The 17,665-nt window shown below is 47.5% G+C and overlaps 1 long non-coding RNA gene across 7 annotated transcripts in view; it reads left to right on the top strand.

The window, feature by feature from the left end:
* Positions 1-3,437: 3,437 nt before the first annotated feature.
* The window catches only part of LOC108586276, a 44,125-nt gene continuing 29,897 nt past the window's right edge, over positions 3,438-17,665 (top strand). For 6 of the 7 annotated variants that reach the window (XR_001903363.3, XR_002522534.2, XR_004183709.1 and 3 more), the window contains exons 1-2: positions 3,438-6,254; positions 6,443-6,688. This is a non-coding gene — a long non-coding RNA (uncharacterized LOC108586276). Of the gene's footprint in view, positions 6,255-6,442; positions 6,689-9,636; positions 10,336-17,665 lie in introns of those variants that run through there. The other variant, XR_004183706.1, reaches the window with a different exon arrangement.

Below are 17,665 nucleotides of genomic sequence, written 5' to 3'. Positions count from 1 at the left end.
ATAGCATTAGGAGGAATACCTAATGTAAATGACGAGTCAATGGATGAAGCACACCAACATGGCACATGTATACATATGTAACAAACCTGTACGTTGTGCACATGTATCCTAGAACTTTATAATAATAAAAAAATTTAAAAAAAGAAAGTAGCATTTTAAAAAACTACTTCCCAATAAATCACTTACAAACAAAAAAAAGAAAACTAAGTGTATGCTATAGACAACACAACACAATGGGCCATGATCCAGCCAGGAGATGCCAACCAGCGAAGTTGGACAGATAGATGCCCAGAGCAGAGCCCAGGATGCCCAGAAGAAATTGCTGAAAACTAAGGCTTAGGACAGACTAGAACCCAGAAAACAAAGGAACCCCAGTCTTGGTCATGGCTCATGGCACCACTCCTTTCTATCAATGCCTTGGAAGAAGCTCATGCACCCCAGTGGGAGCCCTCATGCTGTTCTTGGGGACTTTCATAGGACCGTGCCCTGCCTGGAGCTGGAAGTCTCTGCAGTGGAGATCCTTCCATATTTTGTTCTTCATCTTCTGAATGCCTTCAAGGTTTTTCAATTGGAAAAATTCTATCTGCATAATCAACAATGTGCTAAGGAACTCTACTTTTAGATCTTCTCAGAGTTCATAGTTCTTTGTACATGAAGATTAAAGCATTCTTCCATATTCTCCACCTGTGAAATAGATTTGAGGTTGGTGGAGTCAGGATTTGAAACACACACAGGTGGGCGGGGGCATGAAAGGGACTGGGACCCAGATCAGAGCTGGAGGCTGAACTCCAGGGAGCCTTTGAATAGCTATGGATATCACCAGGGTGGGAAGGAGCAGTGGTCCACTGTCCTGGGGTTCTCTTGAAACTGAGCTTGGCCTCCCTGCTGAGAGCAGAGAACAACTGTCAATAAATGTTCCTTCAATGGTGTAAAGTTTACATTCACAGGGTGGAGGTGGAAATTAAATTTAGTGGGCCATGAGGAAGACCCCCAGCCCTTTGCCTTTTGAATTGACAATCATGGCATTTCAGGGCATCAGCTCCAGGTCAGGCATTCTCAGACAGTTGCATAATTCTGCCAATGTGGGGCCCGCCCACCTCAGAAATTCACATGGATTGGATCCAGCAAAACCAAATATTCAGCAAAACTTCAAGATCTAGCAACACTGAAGGCTAAAGTACATCACAGGTGCATACTTGGCCCAAGGAGGCTATTCTCTCACAAACTCTATCCATCTCAGGGCCTGCACATCTGAGACTCACTCCTTCCTGAAGGTATCCCAGGAGAAAGATGTATGCATCCTCATAGCTTCAACCTGCAATGTGTCAGGCATAGAAAAATGGTTGTCTTCAGAAAGAGATAAAAAAACATGCAGTAGCAATCACCCTTTGGACTTTGAAACTTTTCTGTCATCTTAGATGTTAGAAACTAAAACCCAGAAACTTGGTGTTGGCATTAATTTGGTCTAGCTATGAAGACTTTTTTTCACACAGTGACAGTTCAGAATTTGAATATAAAGGAGCTTAGGTGCTACAATCTGAATGGAACATGGGAATAAAACTGTCTTTGTCATGCACTTCTTGTTAGATTAATTAAATACCAATTATCAGTATAAGAAAATGGCAACAAATTGTGAAAGTGGAATTGTAAAGTGTTTTTGTGATTTGGGTATGGAGCAGGCTTCCCATGTGACCATTCTCACTTCCTTTTTTTTCTTTTTTTTTTCTTTTTTGAGACGGAGTCTCGCTCTGTCGCCCAGGCTAGAGTGCAGTGGCATGATCTCGGCTCACTGCAAGCTCTGCCTCCCGGGTTCACGCCATTCTCCTGCCTCAGCCTCCCGAGTAGCTGGGACTACAAGAGCCTGCCAGCACTTTGGGAGACCAAGGCCGGCCGATCACCTGAGGTCAGGAGTTCGAGACCAGCCTGACCAACATGGAGAAACCCCGTCTCTCCTAAAAATACAAAAATAGCCAGACATGGTGGCGCGCGTCTGTAGTCCCAGCTACTCAGGAGGCTGAGACAGGAGAATTGCTTGAACCCGGGGAGAGGGTGGGGCAGAGGTTGCAGCGAGCCGAGATGTCGCCACTGCACTCCAGCCTGGGCAACAAGAGGAAAAGTCAGTATCAAAAAAAAGAAAAAGAAAAAAAAGAAAGGCGGCAGGTTGGAATTTAGAAAAAAATAACATTTTAAAAATAGAAATGTAAAGGCACATGGAAGGAGAGAAATTGAACAACAGGAAATGGATACCATGCATCTCTGAAATAATAATTGTTGAAAATTAGTGTGTCAATTGTAGGGTTTAATGCATTAGTATAAACAAGTGGATAAACAAATATAAGTGCATATACCAGTTATGAAAACATGTCTTAAAATAAAGACTATGATTAGGACTTATCTATTACTCAGTGTCATGCTTCTAATGGCCAGTTGTGTTTCTTTTAAAAGAAAAGTCCCTATAAATGTGGCTCCTAAATATCCAACCCCACAGAACCTCCGGAATAAAAACTTGCGCAGGGGCCTGGCCTAAATATGCCCGCATATGCACTGAGGGAATGGGGGTGGAGCCACCAGGAATTTGCACCTTATACAAACAGAGAACCCAGCTCCATCAGCTTTTATATAAAAGCCTTTGTATTCAAATATGAAGGGGGCAACCGGAAACCTGCTCTCCAGACCCCTCTTTTTGCTGTGAGCTCTCCTTGTCGCTTCGTAAATTCTACTCCACTCACTCTTCAATGTCTGCGTGCCCATTTCTTCCTCATGGTGAAACAAAAACCCGAACTTAGCCGGGCACAATGGCTCACGCCTGTAATTCCAGCACTTTGGGAGGCCGAGGTGGGTGGATTGCCTGAGGTCAGGAGTTCAAGACCAGCCTGGCCAACATGGTGAAACCCCGTCTCTATGAAAAATACAAAAATTAGCCAGCAGTGGTGGCGTGTGCCTGTAATCCCAGCTACTCAGGAAGCTGAGACAGGAGAATCGCTTGAACCTGACAGGCGGAGGTTGCAGTGAGCAGAGATGGCGCATTGCACTCCAGCCTGGGCGACAGAGCGAGACTCTGTCTCAAAAAAAAAAAAAAAAAAAAAAAGCAAAACAAACAAAAAACACAACAACCTGGACCTAGCTGAGCTGAGGAGCCAAAATCGTGCATCAAGATCAAGTGTCGACACTGAATAACCAGCGGTGTACCCTGCGGCAAACTTTATTTTTGGCGCAGTTAAGGTATTGCTAATAAGAAACTCGTCTCAGAAATATCAGGGGTTGGAAGGTTGTATGGTGCTTCCACCGAGAAAGCGCCTACCCAGTGAAATACGCCTGTGACAGAAAAACCAAGGCCAAGCCCTGCCAGCAAAGTCTCGCCCAATTACGGTGCTGAGATAGTGAGACAGCCAGCCGGGGGAAAGTAGCCGTGCTAGGACACAGGAAGCGATACCACAAAGAACTTTTGAGTCTTGTGAACGAGGAACGTTGTTTTGTTCAGCGCTACCAAGAGTACAGCAACCGAGAAAACACTGAGTCGCCCCTAGTGGCGAAAGTGCGAATGCGAAACCGCTGGCTCGGTATAAGAGCAGAGCCGCGGAAGAGAACCCTAGCCATCGGGCACCAGCTCGCCTCCAGTGCTCACGGGCGAAGGCAAGTTAGAAAGAACCTGAGATGTGACACTGAAAATCAGTAGAAGAAATACGCCACATTTATTCTACTGGGGAAGACAGTGGGTACGAAAAAAATACCGTAACATTTAAATTTAAAATAATTAAAATTTTAAAAGCAAATAGAAATGAAAATAAAATACACCAATAACCTTGCTTCCAGAACAAGATACACCAAAAAAAAATTTTTTTTTTAGTATACATACAAAGAATCCTACAAAGAAATTGCAAACAGTGTCGAATGGTGCGATCCTACCATTATATTTGTTAACACTAAACCCGTGCCTCTTGCGCTTATCCGAAGTTTCCTCGGATTAAGAACAGCCATGGTTAAACTGGTATTTGCGACACCAAAAATTATCTGTAGCCTACGTACCCCAACTTCTACATGAGTGAAAAATCACCAGTATAGCCAGGGCGAGAGTATTGCGAATTCTAACTTGGTATGATAAAAAATTCCAAGCACTGCTGAATTTTTTAAATTGCATTCTCCAGTACCCAGATTAATACAGGAGTTATAAACCACACGGGTGGCAATAATGGGGGTTCTTATTACGAAAGAGAAACTTGCTGCTACTAAAATTATGTAGGCATGGTTAAAGTCAGAATTGTTACGGCTAGAAATCGCAAACTAGAATCCATCTCAACTTGCTACGGTAAGAAATAGCTAAACTCTGACTTGGTCAGACTAAGAAATCAGGAGTTTGAGACTAGCCCAGGTAACATGGCGAAACTCCGTCTCTAGGAAAAATACTAAAAATTACCCGGGCGTGGTGGCGTGTGCCTGTGGTCCCAGCTACTCCAGAGGCTGGGGTGGGAGGATCGCTTCAGCCCGAGAGGCGGAGGTTGCAGTGATCCGAGATCGCGGCACTGCACACCATCCTGGGCGACAGAGCCGGACCCCGTATCAAGAAAGAAAAAGAAAAAGAACCAAAGAAAAAGAAATTACCATCGCACAGTTAAGTCTGCCTTGCTAAACAGTGACTTCTAGGACCAAGAAATCGCAGCCAGGGCTAGACCGGTGTTTGCCCTAAACTGGGACTTGCTTAGGCTGAGAAATCACATTTTGGCTATTGATTTCGACAAGAGGTAGCAATCGCAGGCACCGCAAAATCGAAACTTGCGAGAACCAAGAAGCCAACGACGCGCGAAACCGCAGAGGCCTGGGACAGAGACGCGAGCGGCGCCGCCGCCAGGGGACTGGGTTCTGGAGGCTAAGCCAGAACCCCTACGACGCAGCTCGCGGCGCTGTGAAGAGACGGCGCCCGCGCAGCTCCTCTGCCACTTGGCTCAGACGAGCGGCGGGCTCCCCCGCCCAGCGCCGCCGCCACCCGGGAACGCCAGACTCTGCGCAACCGGCTGCGACTCCAACTCCCTCAGATCAGCTACCAGAGCGCTGCCGCCACCGAGAAAATGGAGGCACCGAGGAACAAGCTGTGCTGCCACCAAGAGAACTCGGCTCCGCGAAATGGCGGTGCCGGGACTCTGCGAGTGACGCCAGCCGGAGGAGTTCCCAAGGACAACATCCGTTTTGGCGCAACCAACTGTGTTGTCACGGAGAAAATGTCGACCCTCGGAAAAGAGAGGTTCTGCGACCGAGAAATTCGGTGCAACAAGTGCTGTGACAGAAACCCTCCCCCCGGCTCGGCGCTGTTGGCGAAAGAGCCAACAAAACGCTGGGTGCTGCCACCGTGACACCGACTTTAGGACACAGGCCTCGGATGGAGAAAGGAAGAGCACGGAGCCACCGCCTAACTTCCTAATGTCTTCAAATAGCGAAAGTGCTAACCGGAAACTGCCGGCTGGGTTTACCTATTGGTGTTTCGCGTGGGACCAGCAGATTCCAGAAACCAGAGGGACTGGAACCTAGTACACTTCGGCAATTGGGAAATGACCTACCAGGACAAATAACTGCTTCTGGCTCCATGGTGCTGCCCGTGAACATCCGCCGGCTCTGAGAAACGAGCTGCACTGTCAATGAGAAACCGTGGACACTGAGAAAGGAGCGGGCTGCAACTGATAACTGCCCACCCATTGCCACTAGGACAAAGTGCTGCCGGCACTACTCCCACCCTCCGTCCTCAAATCAATCCTCTCCCGCTTAAGAAGACCTTTATTTTTCATAGCGAAGTCATACCGAGGGCCCCAGCAACCGACCCCTTGCGATGTGCATGGGAAAAGAAGGCAGTATAGCGATCGAGAATCGGGCGGATTAGGCTGGCCCTGGAAACAAAGTAAAAGCCATCCGGGTCGCCAGCCGTCTTCCACTGCAAGAAACAAACCTTCCAGTGGCTGGGCTCCGCCCTTCTCCTTGGTCAGAGCCCTCCAGACTCCTAAGGGGAAGCCGACACCTCATCCCTTTGGAATTTGAAGCTCTCAGTCCAAGACCTCAGTGGAGAGTGAAAGACACAATGCCGCCTGACCCAGGCTTCAGGCCTGCCCGGGCAGCTAGGTACCTCTCCAGGGGATGGAACTCTGTGGGAACTGCTATTTAATTCTGATGGTTAACTCTGTCAGATGGCCTTGATATATGGGAATAATCGTTGGAAGAGAGTAGAGGAAATAAGAACCGCAAGACTCTAGCACAGGACGTGTGGATTGATGGTGAGGCCTCTGTTCCCTCTCCCCTTGAAATCCTCAAAGGGCAGTTCCATTTCTATCACCTTTGACCTTTGAAATTCATCCCTGATGTCTTCTCCATCTTTGGGAAGTGCAGTGCAATTTCAAGCTCTTCAATCTTCCCTCTCCCCCATTTGTCAAATATGCTGACGCTACAAACTTCTTTTTTATAGGAAGCCTGAAACTGCCATTGAGCAGAAGGAAAACATCCCTCTCCAGAACCTTTCTCGTTTCTCTAAAAATCTGCACTTTTGGAAGTGATCCCCCAAAGAGACCTCCAGACTCTACCATGAGTGTCTCCAGCTGAATTCATCATGTCTAATCCTCACCCTAGCTTATCCTGTTCAAATCATTTCCATCATTTTCTGGATGAATCTGGGCGGATGTCAGACCAGAGAAGAGCACAAAATGCACCAGAGGTAAGAAGACCCATTTTGGGCTCTCACTTCTCACCCACTCCCGAGATGGTCACCTCCAGTCTTCCCCCCATACCCTACCCTTTCTTCAGCTAGCCAAAACCTGCCCTGGTACTTGAGGCTTCTTCAATTGCCTTCTTTTGCAGGCAGTAGAATAAAGGAAAGAGGGCAGTGTCAATAGAAGAAAAGTTACAGCCACTTTATCTAATTGAAGATACTGTGCAGAGTCTTTGAAAAAACAAAATATCCCACCCACCATTCCTCTCTCGCCGTTTCTACCCTAGCTTCCTATTTTAGCAAAAATGCTGGGATCAGCACTTCTGGAGGGAAGGGATCACCCTTCCAGGTTAGGAATGTGGAGAGGAGTTATGGAGCTCACATCCCTAAAGGAGGGGGCATTCTAGTTCCGGCATTCAGATTCAGTCTGATTCCAATATGGTGTTTTTGTGGGGTGGTCAGAGAAAGGGCAAGTCAGGAACTGTATATTCCTCAGCTAGAGACTCTAAGACATTTGCATTTGGAAAATCAGGAGAGATGCTGATATTGTTTGGCTCCATGTCCCCACCCAACTCTCACCTTGAATTGTAATAATCCCCACGTGTTAAGGGTGAGACCAGGTGGAGATAACTGAATCATGGGGGGTGGTTTTCCCCATGCTGTTCTCGTGATAATGAGTGGGTCTCCAAGATCTGATAGTTTTGTAATTGGCATTTTCCCCTGCTGGCACACATTCTCCTGCGCCCCTCTGAAGAGGTGCCTTCCACCATGATTGTAAGTTTCCTGAGGCCATGCAGAGCTGTGAGTCAGTTAAACCTTCTTTCTTTATAAATTACCCAGTCTTGGATATTTCTTCATAGCAGTGCGAGAATGGACTAATACAGGTGTGGTAGAGTTGGGTGCTGGGTGGCAATGTCAGGTATATGCAGGTTCTAGGCACCAGGTCAAATCTGGAATGCAAACTATGGGACACAAACCACAAATGATGTCTAGCCTTTAATATTTTCTTTCATTGTTTGTCAAATAGATGAAGAAACAAAGAATAAAGAAAAGCATTTTTTTTTTTTTTTTTTTTTTGAGACAGAGTCTCGCTCTGTTCCCCAGGATGGAGTGCAGTGGTATGATCTCGGCTCACTGCAACCTCTACCTCCCCGGTTCAAGTTATTCTCCTGCCTCAGCTACGAGAAGCTGGGATTACAGGTGCACACCATCACACCTGGCTAATTTTTGTATTTTTAGTAGAGACAGGATTTCTCCCTGTTGGCCAAGCTGGTCTCAAAGTCCTGACCTCAAGTGATCTGCCTGCTTCAGCCTCTCAAAGTGCTGGAATTACAGGCATGAGTCACAGTGCCCAGCCGCAAAGTATATTTTTGTAAAATTTTATCAAGATAAACCTAGCTAAACCAATATACTAATAATAACAAAACTTGGGTTATTATTCACTAAAGGAAGGTGGCACAAAATAGAAACATTTTTAAACGTTCCAAAAAAAATCCGGCTAGGCGCAGTGGCTCACGCCTGTAATCCCAGCACTTTGGAAGGCCAAGGTGGGTGGATCACGAGGTCAGGAGATCGAGACCATCCTGACTAACATAGTGAAACCCCATCTCTACCAAAAATACAAAAAATTAGCCGGGCATGGTGGCGGGCGCCTGTAGTCCCAGCTACTCTGGAGGCTGAGGCAGGAGAATGGCATGAACCCGGGAGGCGGAGCTTGCAGTGAGTCAAGATCACTGCCACTGCACTCCAGCCTGGGTGATAGAGTGAGACCCCGTCTCAAAAACAAAACAAAACAAAGGTAGTCTTTACACAGAAGTGGTACGCACAGGTGAATTGTCTGGGAAGTCAGGATGTTGCACAGAAGCTATTCAAGTCATAGATTAGAAAAGCAAGAATCCACATTCATGCTTTCCAGCATAGATGAGGAAATAGTTTTTCCCCACCTTCTTAGATTCAGTGGCTGGGCAGGGAGTGCTGTGAATTCATCTGACAATAGACAGATTAACAGGAGAAAAGGCATAAAAGTTTTTTTATTTTTATTTTTTATTTTGAGACAGAGTCTCGCTCTGTCTCCCAGGTGGAGTGCACTGGCACCATCTCAGCTCACTGCAAGCTCCCACCTCCCAGGTTCACGCCATTCTCCTGCCTCAGCCTGCCGAGTAGCTTGGACTATAGGCACCTGCCACCGCACCCAGCTAATTTTTTGTATTTTTTAGTAGAGACGGGGTTTCACTGTGTTAGCCAGGATGGTCTCAATCTCCTGACCTTGTGATCCACCCGCCTCGGCCTCCCAAAGTGCTGGGATTATAGGCATGAGCCACCGCGCCAGGCCAAGTTTTTAAATTTTAATCTAATGTGCATGGAGGCATATAGAAAGAACCGAATATCCAAAAGTGTGGTGAAATTTGAGACTTTATATACCATCTTAATGATAGTGGCAGGAGGCAGACAAATCCTAGGGAGACAAGGGCGGGTCCCTGGTGAAACCCCACCTTCAAACCAAAGACAGTTTAAAGCATGAAAGCCAAGCTACAAGTCTCCAATAAATCCACGGACCAGATTAAGAATCTCTCTTCCCATTTAGTGCACTTCCCTCTGATTGATCCACACACTTCACCTAGTGCACTTTCCTCTGATTGATCCCCAGACATCACCTATTTCACATATACCTGCCCTTCCCTAATTGGTTTTTTACACAGTTGTGCCCACCTTTGAGTGGTGCCTTTGTTTTAGCCTTTTTTGCATATGCACAAACCAATCAGCACACACTCCCCCATTCTGAGCCTATAAAAGCCCCGGACCCAGCCACACTGGGAGAGAGACCACCCAACTTCTGGTGGGGGACCACCCTTGAATCCCCTCTCCACTGAGAGCTGTTTTGTGGCTCAATAAAACTCTTCTCTGCCCTCCTCACTTTTTGATTGTCAGCGTAACCTCATTCTTCTTGAATGCAGGACAAGAACTTGGGACCCACCTAATGCGGGTACAAAGAAGGCTGTAACATGGGAAGCAGCTGTTGGGCCAAGCCAGCCCTGGAGCTGTAGGCCAGAGCGAGACCACAGGACTGACAGAGCTGTTAACACATTGACATATTTCGGGCTGCAGAAGGCAGGACTGAAAGCTATTCACATGTTGTAACACCCACTCTGGGGCTTTGGAGTCACGGGCATCCCTGTTTGGGTGCCATCACATTCCCCTCATCTGGATGCCAGAGTCCACCATAGGAGTCACTTGCAACATGCCTGGTCTAGCCACAAGTCCCACACAGAGCCTGCTCCTGTGCTGGTGCTTGGAGCAACCAGCGGAACCCCACACTCACTAGTTCACACACCCCTCCTGCCAGGGGTTGAGTGCACGGTTGCGGTGGCCACAGGATCTGCACCAGAGGGCATGCCAGGCACAGCCCAGTGAGCCAGTAGACGGGGCATCTCCTGTGGTTAGCCTGGGCTCCAGCAAGGCCTGGGTAGGGCATCACCAGCCAGAGGCCTCTGGCTGGCAACGTGGTTGAGAAAAATCCTATGTCATTAAGGAGATGGGGCAGGGCAGAGGAGCACTTAAGGAAATATGAATGATTTTTTTTTTCCTTTTTTTTGAGAAGGAGTCTTGCTCTGTCGCCCAGGCTAGAGTGCAGTGGTGCGATCTCGGCTCACTGCAAGCTCTGCCTCCTGGGTTGACGCCATTCTCCTGCCTCAGCCTCCCCAGTAGCCGGAACTACAGGTGCCTGCCACCACACCTGGCTAATTTTTTTGTATTTTTAATAGAGACAGGGTTTCACCATGTTAGCCAGGATGGTCTCAATCTCCTGACCTTGTGATCCACCCACCTCAGCCTCCCAAAGTGCTGGGATTACAGGCGTGAGCCACCATGCCGGCCACAAATGATTTTTTAGAAGATAAATGGTCCTTTGGAAGAACAGATAATAGATATGACAGTTTTTAGAGAATGTCTTTTTGTGTAGGGTGGGTGTAATCGCCCAACGGTTTCATCTTGCCCATTGTCCGCAAAAGCCAATGCACTGAGAGCAGCAGCTTTTTGCAGCAAAGAAAGAGTTTAATAATTGCAGGGCTGGCCAGTGGAAGAACAGGAGTTCATTCTGAAATCCATCTCTCTGAGAATTCTTAAGACAGGATTTTTTAAGGATAGTTTGGTAAGCATGGGGCTAGGGGATGGAGACTACTGATTGGTTGGGTTGGGGATGAAACCATAGGGTGTTGAAGCTGTCTTTGTGCACTGAGTCAGTTCCTGGGTGGGGATCACTGGTCTGGGTGTCAGTTGTTCCAATGGAAATGCAAAGTCTCAAAAATATCTCAAACACCAGTCTTAGGTTTTACAATGCCAATGTTATCTATAGTAGCAATTAGGGAAGTTACAAATCTTGTGACTACCCTTATGTGACTCCTGAGTAGTAAACCATGACTTGTTATCATTGAACTATGCATAGGTATTAGCAGAATTTAGGCACTTCCCAAAATTCTAATATTGTGTACTTTCATTAGTATTACAAAGATGGTTTCTTCGGTTCCTGAACTACATGGGAGAGTTTGGGGAAAGGGTTATTATGTTCGTTGTTTTAAGATTAAACTATAAGCTAAATTTCTCCCATAGTTAGCTTGACTTATGCCCAGGAATGAGCCAAGAGTTAGCTTGTCAGGTTAGAAGCAAGATGGAGTCAGCCGTCAGATTACTGTCCTTCCCAGCATTTTAAATCCTCCTAAATTAGAGAATCACCCTCCTAGAAGGTTTGTTGAGTCCCATCCCTTCCAGGTTTGGACTGGTACATGGGCTACTTTTCTGATGTTTGAAGTGATTTCTAGAACCCCTTTTCCGTTATCATCTATGTTAAGACAGCAATTAGAGATATTAAACCTACCACAGACCCCACCCTCTTCTGCTAATGAGTAGTCTAGTGCTGGCCTGTTTTGATAATTGCCGTGCACATTTGCTTTGTGGTTGCATGAGCATTTCCAGGGCTGAGGCGGTTTGGTTAGTGATTATCTCTAGAACTGCCTGTAGCCTTAATTATTCTATTTAGCATATATATGGGAGTGTGATAACCCCATGAACAAGTGGCAGGACTGTAATATTCGATGATCTGTTGCGGAGGCCATTCGTCCTCTTGCCATCTTTGGCTTCCTCCTACCTTTAAGGCTTGTTTTTCTCTGTTTAAGTTATCATACACAAGGACTCTGAGGATGTTGCCCGCTGTTAATGTTTTGGAGGGAGGTGTAGCCTTGGGGGTGAGCTTGACCCTGGTGCGATGGAACCAGTCAGGGAATCCTTGGACTCTTACTGCAATTGGCTTGCTGAATGTCATGGTGTAGGGGTCTGTCCACTTCAGTTGTAGCTTTTGGTGAGGGTCGGGTTGGCAGATAAACACGTCTGTGCCTGCAAGACAGTTGAGAGGACAAGGAGGTGTCGATAGGGAGAGGCATGGCCTCATTTACTGCTTCACGAATGAAAGACCGTGTCCGGATTAAGGAGGGGAGGTAATTCCTGAGTGGCTCAGAGTCTGGTAAGGGTGGCGAACCTAGGACAAAAGTTTGGCCGTAAATGATTAATTTAAAGGGACTATAAAAAGAGGGTGCTTTTGATGTTGCGCAGTCTCATGAGGGTGAAAGAGAGATTTTTTTTTGTCCACAACTGGTGGGTTTCTAGAGCCAGCTTGGTGAGTTGGGCTTTAAGGACAGAGTTAATTTTTTCAACTTTGCCTGAAGATTGATGCCTGTAGGGTGTGTGGAGAACCTACTTTATTCTTAAGGATGTAGAGATGCCTTCGGTAATTTGACTGATGAAGGCGGGCCGGTTATCGGACTGGATGGATGTTGGGAGTCTGAAACAGGGAATTATATGCATGATGAGAGTTTGTGTGACGATATTTGCACCTTCTGAAGTTGTTGGGAAAGCTTCTACCTACCTGGAGAAAGTAAAGACAAAGACTAGAAGATAGCGGAGCTGTTATCGGGCGGCATGTGAGTGAAGTCTACTTGCCAATCTTGCCCGGGTACCTGGCCCCAGGCTTGGTGGGTAGGAAAAGGCAGTGGCTGGAGGGAGCCTTGGGGTGACACTGAGTGGCAGATAGAGCAGGACTGGGTAATTTCTTGAACACGGCTGGAAAGGTGAGGACAAGTGAGAATAGGGTGAAGAAGTTGCAAGAGAGGTTTGTAACCAACATGAAAAGAGTTGTGGAGGCTTTGGAGGTGAGGAAGGCTTTGAGAGTGAGGAAGAACGAAGTGCCCTTCCTTGACATACCATGATCCTTGCTTTTGACGGTTTTGGGCTCAGAAGTCCTCCTTTTCTTCTGAGGAGTAAAGAGGAGAGAACAAGGATAGGGACAGAAACTGGCTTTGCACGGGTTGTAAGGCTACTTGTTTGGCTACCTGATCTGCTAGCGCATTTCCAGCTGATACAGGATTGTCTGGGGTTTGGTGGCCCCTGCAGTGAATGATGGCAAGTTTCTGTGGGAGCCTGGCAGCTTGAAGGAGTTTGCTGATGAGAGAGCCATTTATTTATTTATTTATTTATTTATTTATTTATTTATTTATTTATTTTGAGACAGAGTATCGCTCTGTCGCCCAGGCTGGAGTGCAGTGGCCAGATCTCAGCTCACTGCAAGCTCCGCCTCCCGGGTTCACGCCATTCTCCTGCCTCAGCCTCCGGAGTAGCTGGGACTACAGGCGCCCACCACCTCGCCCAGCTAGTTTTTTGTATTTTTTAGTAGAGACGGGGTTTCACCGTGTTAGCCAGGATGGTCTCCATCTCCTGACCTCATGATCCGCCCGTCTCAGCCTCCCAAAGTGCTGGGATTACAGGCTTGAGCCACCGTGCCCGGCCTGAGAGAGCCATTTATGACAGGAGTGTTTTTTGCAGTTAAGAAACCCCATTCTTTCCAGATGGACAAGTGTGAGTGTACTATGGGGAATGCATAATGAGAATTTGAATATATGTTGATCTGTTGTCTGGCTGCTAGAGTGAGAGCTCAAGTGAGGGCGATGAGTTCAGCTTTTTGGGACGTGGTGCCTAGGAGGATCAGATTGGCTTCAGTAGTGTGGGGAGTTGACACTATAGCTTAGCCGTCATGCCAGCATCCTTAATGTAGGAAAGAGCTACCATCTACAAACCAAGTAAAGGAGGCACCTGGAAGGGATTGGTCTGTGAGGTTTGGAAAAGGTATAAGAAAGGTTTGAACAGTGTTCACACAGAAGCATGTAGGGTCTTTGGCTGTTGTAGCTTCAAGTAAGAAAGTGGCCAGGTTTAGACAGGAGCTGGTTAGTGTGGTGATTTGGGCAATTTCTATGAATAGAGCATACAGTTGAAGGAGCCGTGGGGCAGAGATGAGACTTAGTACACTGCAGTGAGCTAGCATGTCTTTGATGTTATGGGTTGAATAAACTGTTAGGTTGGCATGGAGAGATAGTTTTAGGCTTTCAAGGGTGAAGACAGCAGCTGCCGCCAGTGCTTGGAGGCAGGCAGACCATCTAAGAACTGTGGCTTTGAGCTGTTTGGAGAGGTAGGCGACAACCTGGAGGGTGGGTCCTTTAGACTGGGTTAGAACACCTAGTGCAACTCTATGCCATTTGTCAGTATAGAGGGAGAAAGGTTTGGTGAGGTCTGGGAGAGTGAGGACAGGGGCTGAAATGAGAGCCTTCTGGAGTGGATGGAAAGGTTAGGTAAGAGACTGCACAGGTTTGAAGGCTCATGGAGAGGGCCTTTAGTGGCTTGGTATAACGGTTTGGCAAGTAGAGCGAAGGAGGGAACCCAGAGCCTAAAATATCCTAGTCCTAGAAAAGAGAGAATTTCTTGCTTAGTTTGTGGAGGCAGGAGGGACTGGAGGAGGGATATGCGGTCAGTTGTGAGCCCTCAGGTTCACGGAGTAAGAGCTAGGCCTAGATAGGTGACTGAGGGGGTGCATATTAGTGCTCTCTTAGGGGAGACCCAATACCCCTGTTCTGCCAAGTTTAAAAGAGAGAGATAGTTATGGGTGTTGCAGTCTCTTTGAGAGGGGCTACACAGGAGCAGATCATTAACACATTGAAGGAGAGTGGACGGTTTTAGGAATAAGGTAGAGGGGGTCGCGAGCAAGGTCCGGTCCAAAAAGGTGGGGGCTGTCTCTGACACCTTGAGGTAGTATGCACCAGGTGAGCTGACGTGAAAGGTGGGTGTTGGGGTTTTCCCACGTAAAGGCAGAAGTTTGGGGAATCGATGTAAGGGAATTGTGAAGAAAAAGCATCCTTTAGGTTTAAAACAGAAAAATGAGTGGTATTGGAGAGAAGTGCAGAAAGTAAAATATACAGGTTAGGAACTACTGGACATACTGGGAGTACAGCTTGGTTAACGAGCCTGAGGTCCTGGACTAAGTGGTAAGTTCCATCTGGCTTTTTAACAGGTAGAACAGGTATGTTAAAAGAGGATTTTGTTGGGTGGAGTAGGTGACTGGTGAGGAGGTGAGAAATGATAGCCTATGAGAACTGCTTGGAGGATGGGATACTGCTTCTGTGATAGTAACTGGGTGGGCTCTTTAAGGGTAATACAGATGGGGGTTTGGTATTCTGCGACTGAGGGTGTGGAAGTATCCTAAACACTGGGGTTAACTACGGATGGGGGATAAGGAAAAGTTGCATGTTTTAAGGTGGGAAGTTGGAGGAGTAGAAGAAAGTTAGATGCCCCAGAGGGTCTGGGTTGATATATTGGGTACTTTGGGGAACCTGGAAGTAGAGAATAGTGTGGAGCTTTGAAAGGATGTCTCTGCCTATGAATGAAGTTGGGCATGAGGGCAGGACTAAAAAAGAGTGAGTGAAGGAAAAGGTGTTCAGGGAGCAGAAGAGTGGAGGGGTGGCTCGGGATTTGGAGACTTGTCCGTCAGTTCCCACAACAGAAACTTGGGAGGACTGGGTGGGTCCTGAAAAATTAGGTAAAGCAGAGTAGGTTGCCTGGTATTAATTTTAAAAAAGTACTGGCCTACCTGCCACCATCAGGGTTACCCTTGTCTTGGATGAAGCGATGGTAGTTGCCAGGGCGTCCGTTCCAGGGCACCGTCAGTCTTCAGCAGCAAGGCCAATGAGATCTGAGTAGGAGGTTTTGGCTGGCTTAGGAAGGGATGGAGGTGGTCCTTGCAGGGACCGCTCACAGTCCAACTTCCAATGGGGTCCTCCGGAGAGGGGGCATGGCCTGGTGGGCTTACCTGGGTTTGGGCATTGTCTGGACCAGTGGCCTTCATTGCCATACTTGAAACAGGTGCCAGGTGGAGCTGGATTGCTAGGAGGCTTCTGTGTGGAGGTGTGGCCCTGTAGGCCCGCAGGGCCCCTGATGGCGGAGGCAAGCATTTGAAACTGCGTGTTTTGCTCATCACGATTGTTAAAGATTTTGAAGGTTAAATTAAGAAGGTCTTGTTGTGGGGTTTGAGGGCTGTCATTAAACTTCTGAAACTTGCACCAAATATTGGGGGTGGATTGGGAGATCCACTGAAGATAACCGAAGGTTTAAAACAGTGGTTCCTTCTGGGCTGGTTGGATCTAGGTTGGTATATTTTCTCATGGCTTCAGTTAAACGAGAGAGAAAAAGGGTTTTTTTCATCAGGATCTTGGGTGATTTCTGAAAGTTTTTCATAGTTTATCGCTTAATGGGCACCCTTTTTGAGTCCTGCAAGGAGACACACAATCATGTGGTCTCAATGGTGGTGTCCAGAGGCCCTGTCTTGATCATCCCAATGGGGGTCCTGGTTGGGTACTGCCTGTGTGCCAGTAGGCTGGGCAGGAGCTTGGTGATGAACTGCATCAGCATGCGCCTGAGCTAGGGTCCAGATATGGTCCCGGTCGTCTGGGGTGAGTGTGGAAGAGAGGACAATGTAGAGGTCATGCCAGATTAGTTCCTAAGAGTGGGTAAGGTACTGAAACTCCCGAGTATAAGAGGTCGGGTCTTCTGGAAATGAACCCAGTCTTTTGCTAATTTGAGAGAGATCTGTGAGGGAGAAGGGAACATGAACTGTAACAATACCTTCAGTTCCTGCTACTTCCTGAAGGGGGCACTCTAGCACAGGCACTGAAGTAAGGGTGGGACATGGGCCAAACATGGCACCTGAACGAGTGTGGAGTGTGGATGGAGAGCAGGAAGAACCTGGAAGCGGTTCCTGCTGAGTGCTTGAAGGGGAGAGCGGGGTTAACAGGCAGTGGAGGATAGATAGGGGTGTAAGGTGGTGGGATGGGTTTACAAGCCTCAGGAGAGGGCAGTGGGGAGGAGAATGGGTACAGGCAATACTAGAATTGTCCTGAGGAGGGGACGGTGTAGGAAAAGAAGTGGATACTGCTGACTGGGAAGATGGCGGCTGGGAAGATGGTGGCTGGGAAGGCAACCAGGAGGCTTGGGCTAAAGAAGACGGTTGAGAGGAAGAGGTAGGGGCTGGGAGGGGTGGACAGCAGTGTGCTGGATCTAACAAGGGAAAAGAGGTGGAGTTGGGAGGAGAAAGGCAATCAAGGCAGCGAGAATGGAGAAGGATTTGAACAGGTGAGCAAGAATTGCAGAGGTGGAGTTGTGATCTGAGTGTAAAAAGGCCTGGACATAAGCAATTTCTTCCCATTTGTCTAGTCGTTGGCAATAATTGCTTAAGTCAGTTAAAATTGTAAAGTTGAATGTTCCATTTGCGGGCCATTTGGACCTATTATCCAATTCGTATTGTGGCCAGACTGAATTGCAAAAAAAAGACAAGGCACTTAGGGTGGATATTTTGCATGAGGCCTAAGGTTTGCAGGCTTTTTATGAGGCAGCCTAGAGGGCTGTTTTTTGGAATGGAGGACCGGGAGTTTCCCATAACAGAAGGTAGACTCAGGAGAACAGGGAAAAAGGAGACCATCCTGGATGGCCAGAGGGAGACGATAAAAGGAGCGATGGTCACTGCTGCATTTTTCATTCCTGGAACGGGATCAAATGGCTTAGAGGCATCTCCCTAAGGCCAGATGATCAGATGATCAGCGAGTACCTGGCACACGCAGG

The sequence above is a fragment of the Papio anubis genome, chromosome 5, assembly GCF_008728515.1.
Source record: "Papio anubis isolate 15944 chromosome 5, Panubis1.0, whole genome shotgun sequence".
Lineage (NCBI taxonomy): Eukaryota > Metazoa > Chordata > Mammalia > Primates > Cercopithecidae > Papio > Papio anubis.
Note: the sequence above shows the minus strand (reverse complement) of the source record. Positions and strands in the feature narration are given on the sequence as shown.